The sequence below is a fragment of the Leopardus geoffroyi genome, chromosome B4 (genome assembly GCF_018350155.1).
Source record: "Leopardus geoffroyi isolate Oge1 chromosome B4, O.geoffroyi_Oge1_pat1.0, whole genome shotgun sequence".
NCBI lineage: Eukaryota > Metazoa > Chordata > Mammalia > Carnivora > Felidae > Leopardus > Leopardus geoffroyi.
In genome coordinates this window covers 78,825,758-78,844,429 of record NC_059341.1, presented here as the reverse complement: position 1 = coordinate 78,844,429, position 18,672 = coordinate 78,825,758, and the positions used below count along the sequence as shown (strand labels likewise).

Genomic DNA, 18,672 nt, shown 5'->3' with positions numbered 1-18,672 from the left:
AAGGCTGTACTGGGCGAGGGGGTCTAGGGAGGCAAGCTGACGGGGCGGGCCGGGCTGGCTGCCTTCCCCTTTAGCTGCCTTCCCCTTTGCCCTTCGACCCAGGAAGCCTCTCACACCCGGCGGACACGCTCGGTGGCCCCCACTCAATCCCGGCTTCCCCCCTCGGGGGACCGCTCCGCCACCCTCACCGGCCTGCCCGGCCTCCACCCCCACCCCAACTTCCCGCTCGACGGCCCGGGAGAGGCCGGGGCGCGCCGGAGAGTGGCGCAAGGACACTATCCACACCAAGGGTCATTTGCTCTTTTCTCCCCCTCTGTGGCTAATTTATTTTAGAGCTAGGGGAGGGAGGGGGCGGGGCCAAGCCGGGAGGGTTGAGAGGAGGGGCCGGGCGAGCCCAGGGGAGGTGGGGGCGGGGCGGGGGCGAGGTGGGGGAGGGCGGGGAAGGAGCCCGGGGTGGAGAGGGCCAGAGAAGGGGCGGGAGTTGGGGGGAAGGGAGGGGCATTAGGGGAGGGAGGAGCAGGGAAAGGGGAGGGGAGCAAAGGCCTGCGAGGGAGGGCTCTGGGGGCGGGCGAGGGGAGGCGGGGGGTGGGGGTGGGGGTCCTGCCTGCGGGGGGAGCCGGGGCGGCCCCTTGTCCGGCCACCCCCACTGCCCAGTCCCGCTCCCGGCCGCGGCGGCCGCAGCAGCCGCAGCAGTAGCGGCTCCAGGATGGTGAGCGCCGCTGCCCCCCAGCCCCGGCCTGTCGCCCCCGGCCCGCGCCCCGGCCCCGGGGCCGGACGCCCCCCCAGGCCGCGCACACTCACCTAGGACCCGGCCGGGATGCCGAGGTACGGGGCCGCGGGCCCGGGCGGGGGCAGACACGGGAGCGCGCGGGCGGGCCGGGGTCAGGGGGTGGTGACCGTTCGGTCGGGGTGTCCGGAGCTTTGTCCGCGGGCGCGGGGCAGTGTGAGGGCCAGAGAGGGCGGGGGCTGCGGGGCGCGGGGTTCAACTAGGCGAGGGTCGAAGGGCAAGGCCAGCCAGAGACCCGGGCGGGTGCGTGGGAGCCGAGGGTCACTTCCCGGGGGGAGGGGGAGGGCCGACAAGGGGGCTCTCGTCTCCGCCGCCGACGGGCACCCTCTTCGCCGCCCCCTTTGGTGCGCAGGCTGCAGCAATAGCGAGCGTCCGGCTCTGGGGGGAGCCTGCGGGATTGGGGGGTGGGGAGCCAGGATCTGCGGGTTCGGGTCCCCGAAGGATCCTGTGTCCGGAGCCCGAGGGCCGGCCCGCAGGCCCCTCCCACTCGGTCAGGTCTTTGTCCAGCGGCCCCTGTGTGTGTGTGGGAGGGGGTGGGGGCTGGGTTCCTGGCCCGGAGATTCCCCAGCATCGTGACGGGGCAGTGACAGGAGACCGAGGCCACTTAGGGCCCTGCGCCCCTAACGCCCACCCCCTTCCTTTCTTTTCTTCTGGCCGGGGAGAGCATAGCCCCATCTCAGAGTCAGGGCGTTGCAAAAAGCTGCACTTACCTTCACCCGTGGGCTACTGGCTACAAGGGGGACCCTCTGAGCTCTCGGCTCTCTAGAGAGCGCCCCTTAAACTTGCCCACTCCAGGAGCCCTCTCGGTCTGCACAGAGCTTCCCTTGCTGGGAACCCACTCTGTCGAGGGACCTCCGCAGAAAGATGGGCACACAGTAGGTGCTTAGCAAATGTGGGCCCCCCTTTCCCCAGCGCCCGCGGTCCCGGAGCGGCTCCAAGGGCGGAGGAGGCCTGGGAAGGGTCTGCGCGGGGAGCGAGCGAGCGGCCTGGGGCCTGCGCCCAGCGGCGGCCTGGAGCGCAGGGGTGGGTGGACGGGTGGGTGGGCTGTTAAAGGGACGGTCACTAAATCAGGATTAGGCCGTGGGGCTGTCAGGCTGCCTGGCCCTGTCTCCATGGATACCTAATTTGGAGGAGAATAGAGGACGGAAGAATGTTTGTGTTGTGGTCCGCACGGGCTGCCGCGGCTGAGCGGGCTCTTGCCCTGGGCCAGGCAGCGGGGAGCCGGGCTCTGGTTTCCAGCCCACTCTGGACTTCTGTAGGGGGGCACTTCTCGGTTCTCGGGGCCCAGAGCCTTCCTTGTGGAGTCTTTAGAGTGGGAGGGATGGTGTCGGGGTCCAAAGCCCCCTGACCTGCACAGGGAAACCCAGAACCTCTGGAATCCAGCCTGAATGCCCTGTGCACCCTCCTGGATACCGCCGCGCTGAGGTTCCCCTCCCCAGACCTCCTGGCCGGGAGCAACCGTCATTCTCCGCTGAGCTTTGGCCCCGGAGGACCCACGCGCTGGGCGGCTGGGTGCTGCGGCGCTGCCGGGACCCGGCCGCGGAGCGCGGACCCCGCGGCCGCTGGGCAGCGGGCAGGGGGCGGGGCGCGACTTCCTGGGGTGGGCGAGAAAGGGGCGGGGCTTGCCGGCTGGCTGCGCTGGACGCGGTGACAGGCCTCGTAAATCCCCCTTTCCCATATTTAACACCATTTCATTTATTTCCACTTCAATCTATTGGTGTCCGCAGCAGCAACCCCAGTGAGGAGCGCCCCTCGCCCTGGCTGTAATACCTTCTGGGGGAAAGTCCTCTTGGGCCAAAGGGAATTTAGCTCTGTAGGGCAGTGGAGTTGCCCCTGGTGAGTCCCAGATAACCTAATTCCTCCGAGGGGGGCGGGGGGGGGGGGACCTCCATCTTCCCAGGAGAAGTGGGGGCTGAGAGGCACAGGATGGAGTTTGGCCTCTGAGGCCCTTTGGGATTTTCTGGCTGTGGTCTAAGAGTAGGTTGGGCTGAGGATCCCATGGGTGGATAATTCCAGCACACAGCGTGGAGCGGGGTAGGGGAGAGGGACCGGACCAGTGTGTGTTGTTCCAAGGGCCCTTTCCTGCCTTCCTCCTGGTCATCCATGGCCACAGCTTTTTATGGAGCAAGGGTCCCTTCCCCTCCCCTGCCTGGGCTGCAGCTTTATTGCTGAGATCTCAGACTCTCCACGCAATTTCACGCTTCTCTGCCTTTGCTCTTGCTCTTCCCTCAGCCAAATGCCTTCCCCATTGTCCCTGTCTCTCCACAACCTCCTCATTCTTCAAGGCCCAGCTCAGATGCCATACTTCCTCCCTGTAGCCTCCCCAGAGCCCCTAGCTCTTGTCACTTGCTCCTCCTGCCATGTTCTCCAAGCCCTGCACCTGTGCCTCCCTTCAGCTTTTGTGGCTGAGTCCACACTAGGCTTTGCCTCCTGGAGGATAGGGATGGAGCCCACACTTCCCTGCACCCTGCCCACGCCGGGCCTGGCACAGAGCCTGGCACCTTGTGGTTGCTCTGTGAATATCTGTCGGCTGAATACAACGGATTTGGTGAGGGCAGCCTGCAAAGCATGGAATCTGGCCACTCTGGCAAATAGCTTTGCACTCCTGGGTGGGTGGAGACCCCTGGGTGGGTCTCCTCCTCCTCCTCCTCCTCCTCCTCCTCATTGCTGACCCTCCCCCACCCCCCAAGTTGGGGAGGACTTTGCCCCTTCCTTTCCCCACAGACCAGCATTCTTTCCCTGCCATTATCATCCTGTTAAACAGAGAGGCCAGTCAGGATCCATATGGATCACATTAACAATTGCTTATTATCTGGGCCACGACTGCCCCCACTCTCCACCCCCAGCTCCTGCTGCTGCAGTTGTTGGGCCCTTAGGAGCCCAGCCTCCCTGCCTCCCCCTCCCCCCACCATCGGTCAGCCAGGGAGGGCAGGGGACAGGCTGGTCTCCCTCACCCTCCCCATGCCTTCTAGCAGAACTTCGCTTCTTCTTGACTTGGCTGGCAGTTAATGACTCCTTTCCCTGATTTAATGAAAACCAGGCTCCCCGTAGAAAGTGTGGCTCAGTAAATTTCCAGGACTGCAGCAGGGAGAGGTGGACCTAAGTTCCGGGTGCACCTGTGGTCCGCAGCACTGACAGCCCCCGCCTTCCAGTGGACAGAAGCTGTGGGTTGGGGCCAGCCACACTGGGCCGGCCATGGGGCCCTTGGCTGGCCCTGCTCCCTTCTGGGAGCTGGTAGGCTAGTGAGGGGGATCAAAACAGGAGAGACCTTGCATAGCCTTGGGTCCCAAGCCTTCTGCCGCAAAGAAGCAGGAAACCTGAGAGTTTCCCAGAGCTGCAGCGGAGACAGCCTTGAAGGATGGGGAGTGGGTTTCTGCTGAAATGCATATAGCCCAAGAGCACTAGGGATGGAAGGGGGTCTTCAAGATCGCCCAACAATTCTTCTGATTTACGGGCCCCTCAGAGGGATTGATGAAAGCTGTTCCCCCAAAATGCACTTTCAGTTGACCCTAGCCTTTGCATTCTGCCTCCAAGGGTTCTTGGGCCCTCTGAAGCCCACGGGGACCCTGCATGAAGACCTCCCTCTAGTCCGGTCCCCCTCTGATATGCAGAGGGCCAAGGTAGGCTGGTAGCCCAGGACTCCTGACCTCCACACTCAGCGCTGTCTTCATGGCCTTATTCCTTATTCCCAGCAAGGCTGCTGGGCCAGCCTTCAACTGGGAAGGGTTCACGCTGCCTGTGTTGGGGTAAGGGCTGGTCATGTCGTCTCTGAGTGTGTTGCCTGGAGAGAGGACGTTCAGGGGTTTTTTGTTTTGTTTTGTTCTGTTTTGGAGTCTACTCGTCCCCAGGAACATGGTCGATTGGCAAGAAAGTCTAACTCTTTTCTGAGCATTTTCGTAAGTGTCTCGAGTCGTAATGAACACTTAAGTAGCACGTATTGAACACTCCATATCTCACCTGCGAAATGGTGCTCTCCTGAGTGTAATCGTGAGGATTAAATGAGGCAACAGGCGGGAGCCGGGAGCCCCGAGTTCCAGTCTTGAATGACTGTGTGCTGTGAGGGCTGCTCAGGAATGCAGGTGACAGGGCTCAGGGCTGTCATTGCTGTCGATTACCCAGCGAAAGAGAGGGGACTGCATGGGAGCCACGAGGGTGCCTTGCTTTCTTTTCCTTTTGAGCTGAGGTGTTGGCAGGGTCGGCCTTTGCAATTCATCTTGGGGACTGGAGGTGGGGTGGGGTGTTCTCAGGGAATGGGAGAACGCGGCTCTGGTCACAGGCCAGTCTCCCACAGGGCTGTGACACTGACCCCATTTTATTTTATTCTTTTTTAATTAAAAAATTTTTTTGAAGTAAGCTCTATGCCCATCGTGGGGCTGAAACTCACGAACTCAAGCTCACAGCCACATGCTCTACTGACTGAGCCAGCCAGGCACCCCAACCTGGCCCCGTTTAAAATGACTAATCATGGGGGCGCCTGGGTGGCTCAGTCGGTTAAGCGTCTGACTTCGGCTCAGGTCATGATCTCATGGTTCATGAGTTCAAGCCCCGCATCGGGCTCTGTGCTGACGGCTCAGAGCCTGGAGCCTGTTTCAGATTCGGTGCCTCCCTCTCTCTCTCTGCCCCTCCCCTGCTTCTACTCTGCCTCCTTATCTGTCTCTCAAAATTAAATAAACATTAACAAACAAACAAACAAAAGACCAGTCATGGTCCCCACCCTAGGGGCCAAGCCCTGGGCTACAATGACCCCGACACTAATTACAGATAATTGCCCTAGATGAGTCACTCTGTTTGGGTCTCAAATTCTCGTCTGTAAAATGGGGATAAGGACACTAGTGAGTTCATAGGTGACAGAGGCCCTGATTTTAAATAGTGTGCCCTTTTGTCTCTGAAGTACATGCCTGCCTCTGGTGAGCTGCTCGGTAACTCAGAACCCAGGGACTCTGGAGAACCACCTCCCATGTAGGTGCAAGGAGAAAGAGAGGGCGTGTGTATGAAAGTTCTGGGCCATCTTTGAAAGCTCCCTCCAAAGTCGAGTCAGAGCAGAGGGGGGGGGGGGGTCAGGAGGTGGGGGAGAGGAGAGGCAGCTTGGCTACCTCAGGAATCTGGGAGGTAAAAGCACACCTTCTTTATCTGCCCTCATGGCCCAGGCAGGCTCAGGCCACCTGGTCCCTAGCCCTGTGCTGGGATTAATCGGGGATGGGTCGGGAGATGTGAGGACAAGGAGGCATTTTACCCATAGTAACGCGGTGTTGAGCACCTGCCGTGTCCTGTGGTTCTGGGGATACCCCAGCCAGGCTCCAGAGGGGGCCCAGCCAGGGTTGGGATTCCTGGGCCCCTGAGACTTGCCGCACACTCACTGGGCACCTAAGCACCAGGCCCTGAGCAGGGCAGATCTCCCATAATCGCCTTCGGCTTCCCACGTGGCCAGGGAGGACCAGAGGACATTCCCCAGCCCTGGCATTGTTTGCTCTGCCCCAAGCACCTAGCAGGAAGCGTGGCCAGGCTCACGGCCCCCTTGGCAAGGCCGTGTACCAGGCCCCGGAGATGTTTGTCCGGGTAGCTCTTCACCAACATCCATGATTGTCTGATGCGGTCCCACTTTCTAACGTTTATTTATTTTTGAGACAGAGAGAGACAGAGCATGAACGGGGGAGGGTCAGAGAGAGGGAGACACAGAATCTGAAACAGGCTCCAGGCTCTGAGCGGTCAGCACAGAGCCCGACGCGGGGCTTGAACTCACGGACCTGAGCCGAAGTCGGCCGCTTAACCGACTGAGCCACCCAGGCGCCCCCAGTCCCACTTTCAAGGAGCTTACCGGACAGTTGGGCACCAGAGAAGAGGCAAAGAGACAGGCTGGGCTTTCAGGGACTGCGTTCCTGGTGCTTCCCTGTGCGGATGGGGGTCAGTGACTGCAGAGTGGTGCTGCTTAGGGCTGTGGAGGGAGCACCAGAGGGGCTGGAGAGGAGGGACTCGGGGAAGGGACCAGCTACCTGACCGCAGGGCTCTGCATCACCGGTGGCATCCGAAGGAGACTGAGTTTCCCCGGGGGAGGCTGTTCATAGGTGGCAGAAGGCCCAATTCAGTGAGAATTAGGAGGAAGCTGGGAATGTCCCCCTGCAGCTGACTGGCCTATTTGGCCCGTGGACGCTCAAGGGGCTGGGGCTATCTGTCCTTTCTAGGCTAGTGAGGAAAGAAAGCTGGTGGGATTCAGGTTATACTGAAGAAAGACTCCCCGCCCCGCCCCTTGCATCGTGCATTCCACAGCTACCCGGTCTGCCAGTCGGTGTCTTTGGGGGCAGAGGGGCTCCCTGGAAACACTGGCCATGGGGGCACTCACCCCTTCCACCCAGCTCTGTAGACGGCATCCATCAGTGGCCTGACCCGTACTCTTCTTTTTCCAGACTGACTGTGTCCTGCGTGGGGTGGCCATTCTTAGGTCATATCTTCCATCCTGGAGGATGAAGGGTATTCGGGGCCAGAGAACATAGGATCACCCAGTCTTTAAAGCATAAGCTTTTTGGAGGTCACATGTCGCCCAAACGGACTCATCTTAAACCTGGCTGAGGGGAAGGGTGGTGGGGCCGGAGAGGGGGGTTCTATCGAGTCTTTTGGGCTGAGACTTGTGGTCTACGACCCCTGAGGAGTTCCCGGGTAAAACCGTATTCTAATGTTATTAGTTCCTTTTGTAGCCTCGTGTATTTTTAATTTTTGTTAAAGTTTTTATTGCTTATCTTTATTTTAAAAATTTTATTTTTTCAGGGTGGAGTTTTAGGGACGTGAACCCCTTGTTGAAAACGATGGACGCGCCTCAATGGGGTGGGGACGGCAGCCGGAGGGTGGGGGTGGGGTGGCCGGGAGTTCAGTCCCGTGGCTTGTTGGCTTTGGCCTATTAGATATGCAAGTGGGGAGGCCCCAGAAAACCTGCACAGAGGAAGGAGGAGCCCTTCAGCCTTCCCGGAGTGCCCCTCTCAGGACAGAGAGCCTCTCATGCTGAATGCCTCTATGGATGGGGAGCTCGTTCAGACAGCTAACATGAAGCCAAACCTCTTTCTTGGAGGGTTCGCCTCATTCGAGGAGGGTGGGGAGTGGAGTGGCCGTGCACAGGCACACAGCCAGCCGCCCGACAGTCATAGTCGGTCAGGGATTTGGAGACACGGGTCCTCGGAATCTTTCTTTCCCGAGTAAACACTCCCCACCTCCCGCCGTGGCTGTCCTGCTCCTCTCTGATCACTCCCCTGAGGGCTGGGGGCTCAGACCTGCAAGGGTGCAGGGTCCCACGGGAACCGCTTTGGAATGTGCTGAGCTCTGGGGTCTGTGGCTGCGGATGGGGGCACCAAGGGAAGAGGGCTACAGGGGGGCAGGGGAGGTCGATGAGGATGGTGGGAATCAACTGATACCTCCATTTTCTTAGCTGTGAAATGGGAACATTAACAACTGCTTCTGGCAGGAGAGGCAGAGAAGCCTCTGGGCTGAAAAGCCCCCGTGGGTGTCACCACGCCCTAGCTTGGTGACTGAGCCGAGCGGACTGTGCCTCAGTTTCCTCCTCTATAACACGGGACTAACAGCTGTACCTGCTTCCCAGCGTCGTTCTGTGGATTCAGTGAACTACTCTGCAGAGGTCCCTTAGAACTGTGCTTGGAGAGTGTGCTAGGATCCCGTACAGGAGCAGACAGACAGAAGGAGCTGTCGCGGTGGGTCAGTCTTTGCCTAGCACCCTCTCCCCGGTTTCTCTTTCCACCTCTGTTCCTGTGGCCTTGCGGGTATGGGGGGGGCCACCCCCATGAGGATGTAGCCCTGCCCACTCACGCCCAGGTAGACCGGCCAGGCCGCATAGCTGGAGTTACTCAGCTCAGCACCCCCAGGGCTGGGAAGGGCCTACGAGGGGGGCAGGGGTGGCTACTGGGGAAGCCTGGGTGGGCGGCTGGGCCTGCTTCCCTCCCTCTGCTCAGCCTGGTTCTGTGTCTCCCACCTACCCCCGTGCATGGCGGGTGGGGGGGGGCAGCATATTTGGGGCCCTAGGAACATAGGATAACACCCAGTCCTTAAAGCTTAAGGATCACACCCCCTTTTTGGAGGTCACATGCCACCCAAATTGACTCAAGTCAACTTTGGATCTTAAACCTGGCCGAGGGGAGGGGTGGTGGGTGGAGAGGGGGTTCTATCTGGTCTTTTGGGCTGAGACTTGTGGTTTTCAACCCCTGAGGAGTTCATGGGTGAAACTGTATTCTAATGTTATTAATTCCTTTTGTAGCCTCATGTCTTTTTTAGTTTTATTGTGATTGTTACGTTTTTTTATTTTTTATTTTTGTTTCTTAGTGTTTACTTATTTTGTGTGTGTGTGAGAGAGTGCATGCAAACACAGATGTGGGGGAAGGGCAGAGAAAGAGGGAGAGAGACTCCAAGTGGGCTCCTGGGCTATAGGGGGGCAGGGGAGGGGGGCAGCTAAGATCCGCACTTGGTGTCAGTGCAGACCCCAGAGCCCAATGCAGCCCATGAACGGTGAGATCATGACCTGAGCCAAAATCAAGTCAGACACTCAACTGACTGAGCCACCCAGGTGCCCCTAAATTTTTTATTTTATTTTTTAAATGTTTCTTTTTAAATTTAATTTAATTATTATTATTTTTAAAATTTTAAATGTTTATTTTTTTGAGAGAGACAGAGTGCGAGCAGGGGAGGGGCAGAGAGAGTGAGACACAGAATCTGAATCAGGATCCAGGCTGTGAGCTGTGAGGCACAGAGCCCAACGTGAGGCTTGAACTCACGCACCGTGAGATCATGACCTGAGCTGAAGTCAGACGCTTAACCAACTGAGCCATCCAGGAGCCCCTACAATGTTTATTTTTGGGAAAGAGAAAGACAGAGTGCGAGTGGGGGAGGGGCAGAGAGAGAGGGAGACACAGAATGGGAAGCAGGCTCCAGGCTCTGAGCTGTCAGCAAAGAGCCCGATGTGGGGCTCGAACTCACCAACTGGGAGATCATGACCTGAGCCGAAGTTGGATGCTTAACTAACTGAGCCACCCACGCGCGCTGAAAAAGTGGTTTTGAACAGGGGCGCCTGGGTGGCGCAGTCGGTTAAGCGTCCGACTTCAGTCAGGTCACACTCTCGCGGTCCGTGAGTTCGAGCCCCGCGTCGGGCTCTGGGCTGATGGCTCAGAGCCTGGAGCCTGTTTCCGATTCTGTGTCTCCCTCTCTCTCTGCCCCTCCCCCGTTCATGCTCTGTCTCTCTCTGTCCCAAAAATGAATAAACGTTGAAAAAAAAAAATTAAAAAAAAAAAAAATGTGGTTTTGAACAGACCACAGGTTTACCAGACAGCAAAAGGGGTAGATGACTGGGGTACCTTCCTGGCACCATTGGTAGAGCGTGCCACTCTTTTTTTTTTTTTTTTTTTAATGTTTATTTATTTATTTTGAGAGAGAGAGAGAGAGACAGAGGCCGTGAGCAGAGGAGGAACAGAGAGAGAGACACAGAATCTGAAGGCGACTCCAGGCTCTGAGCTGTCAGCACAGAGCCCGATGCAGGGTTGGAACTTGCAAATTGCAAGATCATGACTTGAGCCAAAGTTGGACACTTAACCGATTGAGCCAGCCAGGCACCCCGGAGCATGTGACTCCTGATCTTGGGGTCGTGAGTTCAAGCCCTACACTGGGCATAAAGCTTACTTAAAAACATTTTTTTTAGGGTCGCCTGGGTGGTTCAGTCAGTTGGGCGACCGACTTCACTCAGGTCGTGATCTCACAGTTCCTGAATTTGAGCCCCGCGTCGGGCTCTGTGCTGACAGCTCAGAGCCTGGAGCCTACTTCGGATTCTGTGCCTCCCTCTCTCTCTGCCCCTCCCCCACTCACGTTCTATCTCTCTCCTTCAAGAGTAAATGTTAAAAAAAATTAAAAACAAATTTTTTTAAAGGGGCCTATGACTGAACACTGATCAGGAGCCCTGACTTCACCCTCCAACCCACACCCACCCAGGGCCCAGTCCCCAGGGAGGAGGGTCCCCAGATACAGACCCATGAGGAGACAGACTCTGGGAGGGTCTCACCCAACCCTGATGGCCTTGGGGCCATGGCCTCCTCCGAGCACAAGCTTGATGCATCCAAGTGTCTGCATATTGAAGCCCTCACAAGCTTTGTGCGTACAAGGCTGGTACTGTCTCCATACTGTGGTGAGAAGCTGAGTGGCTCAGAGAGGGGCTGACTCTAGCGGCGGTGGGGTGGGTGGGGAAGCACACCCCTGCAAACCACTGTGCTTAAGTGAATAATCTTTATTTTTTTAATGTTTATTTATTTTTGAGAGAGAGAGAGACAGAGTACGAGCAGGGGAGGGGCAGAGAAAGAGAGACACACACAGAATCCACAGCAGGCTCCAGGCTCCGAGCTGTCAGCACAGAGCCCGACCCGGGTCTCGAACCCACGCATCGTGAGATCATGAGCTGAGCCGAAGTTGGACACTTAACTCACTGAGCCACCCAGGCGTCCCAGTAAATAATCTTTAAAAAGAGGAATTATTGGGGCGCCTGGGTGGCTCAGTCGGTTAAGCGTCTGACTCTTGATTTCAGCTGCGGTCATGATCTCACAGTTCATGAGTTTGAGTTCCACGTCCGGCTCCTCACGGAGTGTGGGGCCGGCTTCGGATTCTCTCCCTCCCTCTCTCTCTGTCCCCCTTCCCCCTCACCCCCCACCTCCACGCAGAAATAAGTAAACTTTAAAAAAAATAATAAAAGAAATTTTAAAAAAAGAAAAGAGGAATTATCTAGAACAAGTACTTACTGTAGGAAGAACGCCACAGGCCCTGCTCTTCCCACAGCCATTGTATCAGGGAAGGTTTTCTGGGGAAAGGACTTTGGGAGGGAGAGGACAGGGCAGGCAGGGAAAGGTTGGGCTGCTGGACTAGAAAAGTGCTGTGCAAAGGCCCAGGGGCAGGGGTATCTGAGCAGGGAGGAAATGGGGAGCCCATTTTAACCAGTGACAACTGCAAATAAGGCCTTTGAGTGGCAGGACAGAAGTGCAGGGCACTTGCTCGGGGCACCCAAGAAGAAGCCAGCAACAGTATCGAAGTGACATAATAGGGGTGCCCGGCTCTCTCAGTTGGTAGAGCATGCGATTTTCAGGTCGTGAGTTCAAGGCCCACATTAGGCATGGAGCCTAGTTAAAAAAAACCAAAAAACAAAAAACAAAGCAAAAACAAAACCAAAGTGACATAACAGTGTGGGAGCACCCCCACTGCAGAACTGGGAAGAAGGCATTTTGGAACATGGAGCAAAGGCCTAGAAGTATGAGTGTGTCTTGCCCGGAGAATGGACCCATGTGGCTGGAGGGGTCCAGAATGGCAGAGCCTGAGGCTGGAGGAAGGACACACTGAGCCACCTCTGGCGCTGGGCTAAGGGGTTTGAGGCCCCCTCTGAGGTCAGGGGAGGGTTGAGTCTGTAGAAACCCCTGGCGGCCGTCCAGAAGAAGGGTTAGGGGGGAGAGACAGGGAGTCCAGACGTGGGGCCAGCCATGGTGGGAGGCGGGGGAGCTGCAGGTCATTTCAGACAGTGTGAAGGGGACTCAATGACCAGCTAGATGCAAGGAGGCTGCAAGAGGTAGAGAGACACGAGGACTCCAGGGAGTCCAGGCTGGGTGAATGGATCCTGGGGAGAGAAGACAGAGATGTTTTCTCTGGGCACATGGAGTCTGAGGTCTTGGTGGGCATCCATGAGGCCCGAAAGCGTCTCATCTATCCTCTAGATTCTCAGGCGCGATGAAAAGTGTGGCTCAGGTTGAAGTTGGGTCTGGTGTGGGGGGCCCTCAGGATGGACGTGAAGAGGCATGTGACCTTGGCCGGGCAGTTTCGGAGTGGTGGGGTGGGGGTGGGGGTGGGAGGTGTGGCAGGGCCCTGGGGCTCCTGCCTCTATCAGCAGGAGAGGAGCTGGTGAGAGCTGGCCCAGAACACAGGTCAGAGGGGCCAGGAGCCAGGCTAGGATGTCTTAGGAAGCTGTGGCTTCAGTGACGCTGAGCTCAGGTCCCCCACAGCTTCTTCAGACCCACCCGAAGGCCAGTCAGGGGCAGGACAGGGACTTCACCCTGCCGGTCGGTGCTCTCCACTCAGGGCACAACTTCTCTCCTTGGGGTCCCTCACGTCTGTTGGGTTGTTTTGGCCTCAGAGAGCATCTGCCCCCTCCCCTACTCTACCCAGCCTGAAGCACCTGGTCAAGTCAGAGCCTGCCCTAGGTCCTGCCCCAAGCCCTGGTCCCATTCTGGAGAGTCTTAAAAGTACCACTCTTCCTTCCTTGCCCTCAGGGCAGCCCGTGAGGGAGATGCTGGGTGCCCCCCGCCCCACCCCTATTTCACACCAGAGGAAACAGAGATTGACACTTGACTCCTGCACCATCTGAACCACGGGAGGGAGGTGGGACCTGGACCCCCAGATGGACACCCCAGGCCTGACAGGGTGGGCGCAGAGACCCCGCCTTGGGTCAGCCTTTCAGACACCTGCCTGACTCCAGCTGCTAATGGGTCCAGGCTGCATTCGAGGGTCCATGGAGGCAGCCCATGAAGGTGAGGAAAGCAGGGCGGGGAGGGGTTAAGGGAAGGGAAGGAGTGAGTCCTACTGTAGAACTGACTTGCATCACACTCCTTGTCTAGCAGCCTGTTGCCAGGGCTGACGGACATCGTGGAGATCTAGCCCCAGCCCAGCATGCAGGGGCCCCTGGGAGACAGCCTGACCTCCTGAGCCCTCTGGAAAGCACTCCATAGGGTGACCCCTCCCTCCCTTCCTGTCCCATCCCCTGGGCTCAGAAGTTGAAGTCCAGTCCACACCCAATGTACGCAGGCGGTGAGAAGGGGGCGTGGCAGAGTGGGCTGCTGCCTTTAAAGCAATTCCCTGCCCTAAAGACTTACTGTCAAATGTGCTGAAAATGTGTACTTGCTCAGTGCAGCTCATCTCAACCAGGCGGTAGGCAGAGCCAATCAGCCTTGCTAACCTTCACGAGGGGTGAGTGGCTGATGGCCAGGAAGCTCCCAGGGGTGCGCGTGGTTTAAAAGAGGATGTTTGTTGGGGCGCCTGGGTGGCGCAGTCGGTTAGGCGTCCGACTTCAGCCAGGTCACGATCTCGCGGTCCGTGAGTTCAAGCCCCGCGTCAGGCTCTGGGCTGATGGCTCAGAGCCTGGAGCCTGTTTCCGATTCTGTGTCTCCCTCTCTCTCTGCCCCTCCCCCGTTCATGCTCTCTCTCTGTCCCAAAAATGAATAAACGTTGAAAAAAAAAAAATTAAAAAAAAAAATAAATAAAAGAGGATGTTTGTGGGGCGCCTGGGTGGCTCAATCGGTTAAGCGCCCGACTCTTGATTTCGGCTCAGGTCACGACCTCCTGGTTCATGAGATCATGAGATCGAGCCCCACATCCGGCTCTGCGGTGACAGTGTGGAGCGTGCTTGGGATTCTCTCTCTTTCCCTCTCTCTCTGCTTCTCCCCTGCTCACTCTCTCTCTAAAAAATAAATGAATAAACTTAAAAAAATAAATAAATCAAAGAGGATGTTTGTGAATGAGAATGGTCTTCTGTTGCTGAAATCCCAGGCAGCCTTAGCTAAGTGAAGCAAACAAAATTTAGGCGGGTGAAGACAAAATGTGTTTATTTTGGGGGAAGGGGCAAGGGTAACAACTAGGCTAGTTCTCCCTACCTGGTGTGTCCAGGGAGGTGGGTTAGGGATAGAGAACCGGTACCCACCCCGCCGCCAGCGGTGTTCCTAGCCAGGGGGAGGGAAGAGGTGTGGCGGTGGAAGGAAGGAATCGGAGCATGCCCCAGCAGCGACGGCACCAGAAGTAGGGCCAAGAGGAAACATGGAGGGGCTGTTGGAAAGAAAGGGGCGGGGAGAAGAGTTTCAGAGCTGGAAAAGTGATTAGCAGCTCTGATGAAACTGATGTCAGCCCTGGCAGCCCCGGGGCAGCCCCGGAGAGACATAGCCGTTATTCGCGGAGGGCAGACAAAGATGGCCGCCAGGCGAGCCTCCTCCCCCAGAGGCCGCCGGATCACAGCGGGTCCAGGCTGGTCCAGGCCCTAGGACGGATGCCCCTCTAGGAGCTTGGGGGTGGGCCCGAGTCTGCAGATAAAACGCTGGGAACCTGTGTCCCGGGTCCAGGCTCCCCAGGACCTTCTGCAAGAGTGGGGGAAGCCCAGCAGCCACCCCCAACCTCCTGGGGTAGTAGATGGGCCGTTTGATCAGTGAGTGTGTAAATTGGGATTTTATGGATCGCTTATTCACTGCTGGAGCTGGGGCCCCCAAATTCCTCTGTGCCCCAGAATGCTTAATCTACTCCTGAGCTTTCCCCTGGGAGAGGAGGGAGGAAAGCTCCCCACAGGCCCCCACCCCTCCTGCTGTGTCTCCTCCCAAGGCCCCAGGCTTTGTCATTGCAGGTTGAGCGGTTCAAATGTGCTAATACACTCCCTGGGGGCTGCTGGGCAATGGGACTTACCCTTCAGTGCTGTGATTGGCCAGAGAGACCATGGGAGGGGGGGGTTCATGGCAGCAGCTGGGAGTGTGTGTGTGTGTGTGTGTGTGTGTGTATGTGTATGCATGCGCGTGCATGTGCGCCTGTTTGAAGGGAGGGGGTTGGGGGGTGTCCATCCTGCTCAGACCACTGGGCAGAGACAAAGGATCTTCATCTAGCCTGAACAGAGGATTAAGTCCAGAACAAGCTACCTGGTCAAGCTGGTTGGGGAGCCCACCTGTCCATCTTTCCATCCTCTTATTACATCTTGACGTGGTGGGGACTTAGGGTGTGTTGAATGGCTGGATGGATGAGTGACCACATGAGTGACTGCATTTTTAACTGGGGCTGTGTCTGCTGGAATAATCCAGCACCTACAGACTCCTAAACCTCCCTCTAAGATTCCTGAGTACCCTCCCCCTTCCCTGAAATTCGCTTTAGCCCAGTCCCAGCCCACAGAGGCCGGACATGAGGGACAGGCCAGGCCTCGGGGGACACAACTGTGACCCCCAGACTCTGTTGCCATTTGAGAGTGCTTTCGCTGTGGTCACGTTTCCTGCAGCCGGCCCCCATCTGTCCTTGGGATTTGATGAGGATGAGGATGGTAGGCAAAGGGGAGGGGTGTTGAGCAGCTGAGGGGGTGTGGAGGGAAGGAAGCGCAGCCGGAAGGGCCAGATGACAAACTGTCCTGTCCTACCGTCCTCTCTTCTTCAGCCTGCCCCTCCTCTCCTGCCCTGAGCTTGAGGACAGGGTGGGCTGGTGGGGAGGGGCTGGTCCAGCTAGTCAGCCCTCCCTTCCTGGCCCCTGGAGCCCTGCCTAGCCAGAAAACTTCCCAGAAATCCTAAGGAAAAGAGTCTGAGTCCCAGCAAAGTCTACCTGGAGACCCTAGGGAGGGAGGCTCCATTCAAGTTGAAGAGAAAGCTTTGGAGGCTCCGGTTGTAGTGGGAAGCACCCTGGCTGCAGAATGGAGCCCTGGCTGGGATTAGAGCATCGCTGTCCAATAGAACTTTCTGCAGTGACGGGAATGTGCTGTGTCTGCACTGTCCGACATGGCTGACACTACCACACATGACTGCGGAGCGCTTGGGGTGTGGCAAGAGCCGTTGAGAAACCGAAATTTAAATTTAACTTCACTTTCAACGTTTATTTATTTTGGGACAGAGAGAGATAGAGCATGAACGGGGGAGGGTCAGAGAGAGAGGGAGACACAGAATCGGAAACAGGCTCCAGGCTCTGAGCCATCAGCCCAGAGCCTGACGCGGGGCTCGAACTCAAGGACCGCGAGATCATGACCAGGCTGAAGTCGGACGCTTAACCGACTGCGCCACCCAGGCGCCCCTAACTTCACTTTCATAATACATTTTTTATTTTGGTAATTAATAAATGATAATAAATGACTTACATTTAAAAGTAATTCATACATTGTAACGCATTTGAATTTGAATAGCCACCTGTGGCTAGTGGCTGTGATTTGGACAGCACAGGACTCAGGGCTCTGATCAGGGGTGAAGCCAAGCTCTTGGGTGCAAATCCCTTCCTGGCTGTGCGACCTTGGGTAGGGCTCCTCCCAGCATGAGATGCTCTCTCCCCAGACCCAGGGTGGACCCCAAGAGGTTAGGGAATCATCTGTTCCTGTGTATGGCTGCACTGCCCTTAAGAGGTCCTCGGACATGAGGGGGTCAAACCAACAGATCAGCAGACAGATCAATAGCCCAGGGTGGGAAAGGAGTGGCTGTACAGAGCTCTATACTTAGAGGCATCTTCAGAACTTCCTTGGTGGTGTCGGTCCTAAAGGTTTTCTGGAAGAGGGGGCTACGGGGCAAGCTGGAGCTGGAGCTGAACAGTGAGCCAGGGATGGATGGAAGGGCTACGCCTGAGTGTTTGGTGCCCAGGCACCTTGGTCAAGGCTGGGGTAGGGAGGGGCTGGCAGAATGGGCTGAGGGTCCCAGCTTCCTCTCTTACTAGCTATTATGACCTTGAGAGAATCACTCCTTTTCTCTGAGCCTGCATTTCACCTTCTGTAAAATGGGGAGACTACGCTTAGCTGGCAGGCAAGATGTGAGGGTGAAAGCAAATGGTAACTGTGAAAGTTCTTTGCAAACACTAAAAGGCCAGGGGAAAGCGATGGTTTATCCACAAGGACGCTAGGCCCCTGGACTGGCCTCTCAAGAAGACAACAGATGGTCGCAGCTTGTCTGTGGCCCTGACCGCGGACACAGGCAGGGATTTCTACACTCTCCCCTCCCCCCAGCGCGTGTGTGCGCACACACACAGCCCAGATGGGGGCTGCTTGGCCAGCTCTGCTCAGGCTGACCTCCTGCTGTTTGGCATTTGACATATGAGGAGTCCAGGGCCACAGCACACCCCCCTACACACCTCCCACCCCAGAGAGGAGCCAGACTGGCGGGGAGGCCTCACTACCTCGAGGAAGCAGGATCCCAAGGGTCCTGATCTCTTTACCATGTGTCCAGTGGCCTTTGATGGGAATTCCAGTGCCCCTTTTGTCCTCTCCCAGAGGCCTAACTTCGGGAAGAGAGAAGGAGGAAGATTTTTCTTAAAAAGGCTAGGTGGGGTCCTGGGGGGCTCAGCTGGGTGCCCTTCAACTCCAGCCAGATCACTCTGGACACCCTTTCCCTATCCATTCCTGAAGGAGTCTCCCCTGGCTTTGCCTCCTGCCACCCTCACCATTTCATGCGGCTCAGATGGAGTTACCCTTTCACTCTTTCTTTGGACACAGAGGTGATTTCCGGCCTCTTTGCTCATCTATTGGCTCAAACATCCATCCATACATTGTATAGTCTATTAAAAACTTATTGTGTAGGGTGCCTGGGTGGCTCAGTCGGTTGAGTGTCTGAATTCGGCTCAGGTCGTACATGATCTTGTGGTTCGTGGGTTCTGTGCTGACAGCTCAGAGACTGGAGCCTGCTTCAGATTCTGTGTCTCCCTCTCTCTCTGGCCCTTCCTGGCTCGTGCTCTGTCTCTCACTTTCTCTCTCCAAAATAAACAAACATTAAAAAAAAAACAAAAAACAACAACTTAATGTGTGCCCAGCGCTGTTCTAGGTGCTTGGGGGCAGAGGATGGAAGAGAAGGAAACAAATAGCAACACAGGAACTTTTAAACCATTGTTTCCCTGATTTCAAGGAACTTTCTAGTGGGTTCAGCAGAGTAACCAGTAGGGCGGATTATGGTGAGTGCTACAACGAACAACAGGTTGAGGCGGCCATCGTGTGATGAAGTGACAACCGTACAGAGACCTGAGGGTATGAGCGAGTACAGGTGGGAGCAGGCCTGTGTGGGGAGGCCAGTGTGGCCGGAGTGGAGGAGCCGGGGGAGAATGGCAGGAGAGGGAGAGCTAAGGGGACGTGATGGGGCCCTGTGAAGACGCTGGCTTATTTTTTTTGGGGGGGGGTAAATTCTACC

At 57.0% G+C, this 18,672-nt stretch overlaps 1 protein-coding gene across 1 annotated transcript in view; it reads left to right on the top strand.

The window, feature by feature from the left end:
* Positions 1-551: 551 nt before the first annotated feature.
* The window catches only part of FIGNL2 (fidgetin like 2), a 32,646-nt gene continuing 14,525 nt past the window's right edge, over positions 552-18,672 (top strand). Inside the window, exon 1 of the mRNA XM_045462937.1 lies at positions 552-825. The gene's annotated coding sequence lies outside the window, so the exon portion shown is untranslated. The remainder of the gene's footprint in view (positions 826-18,672) is intronic.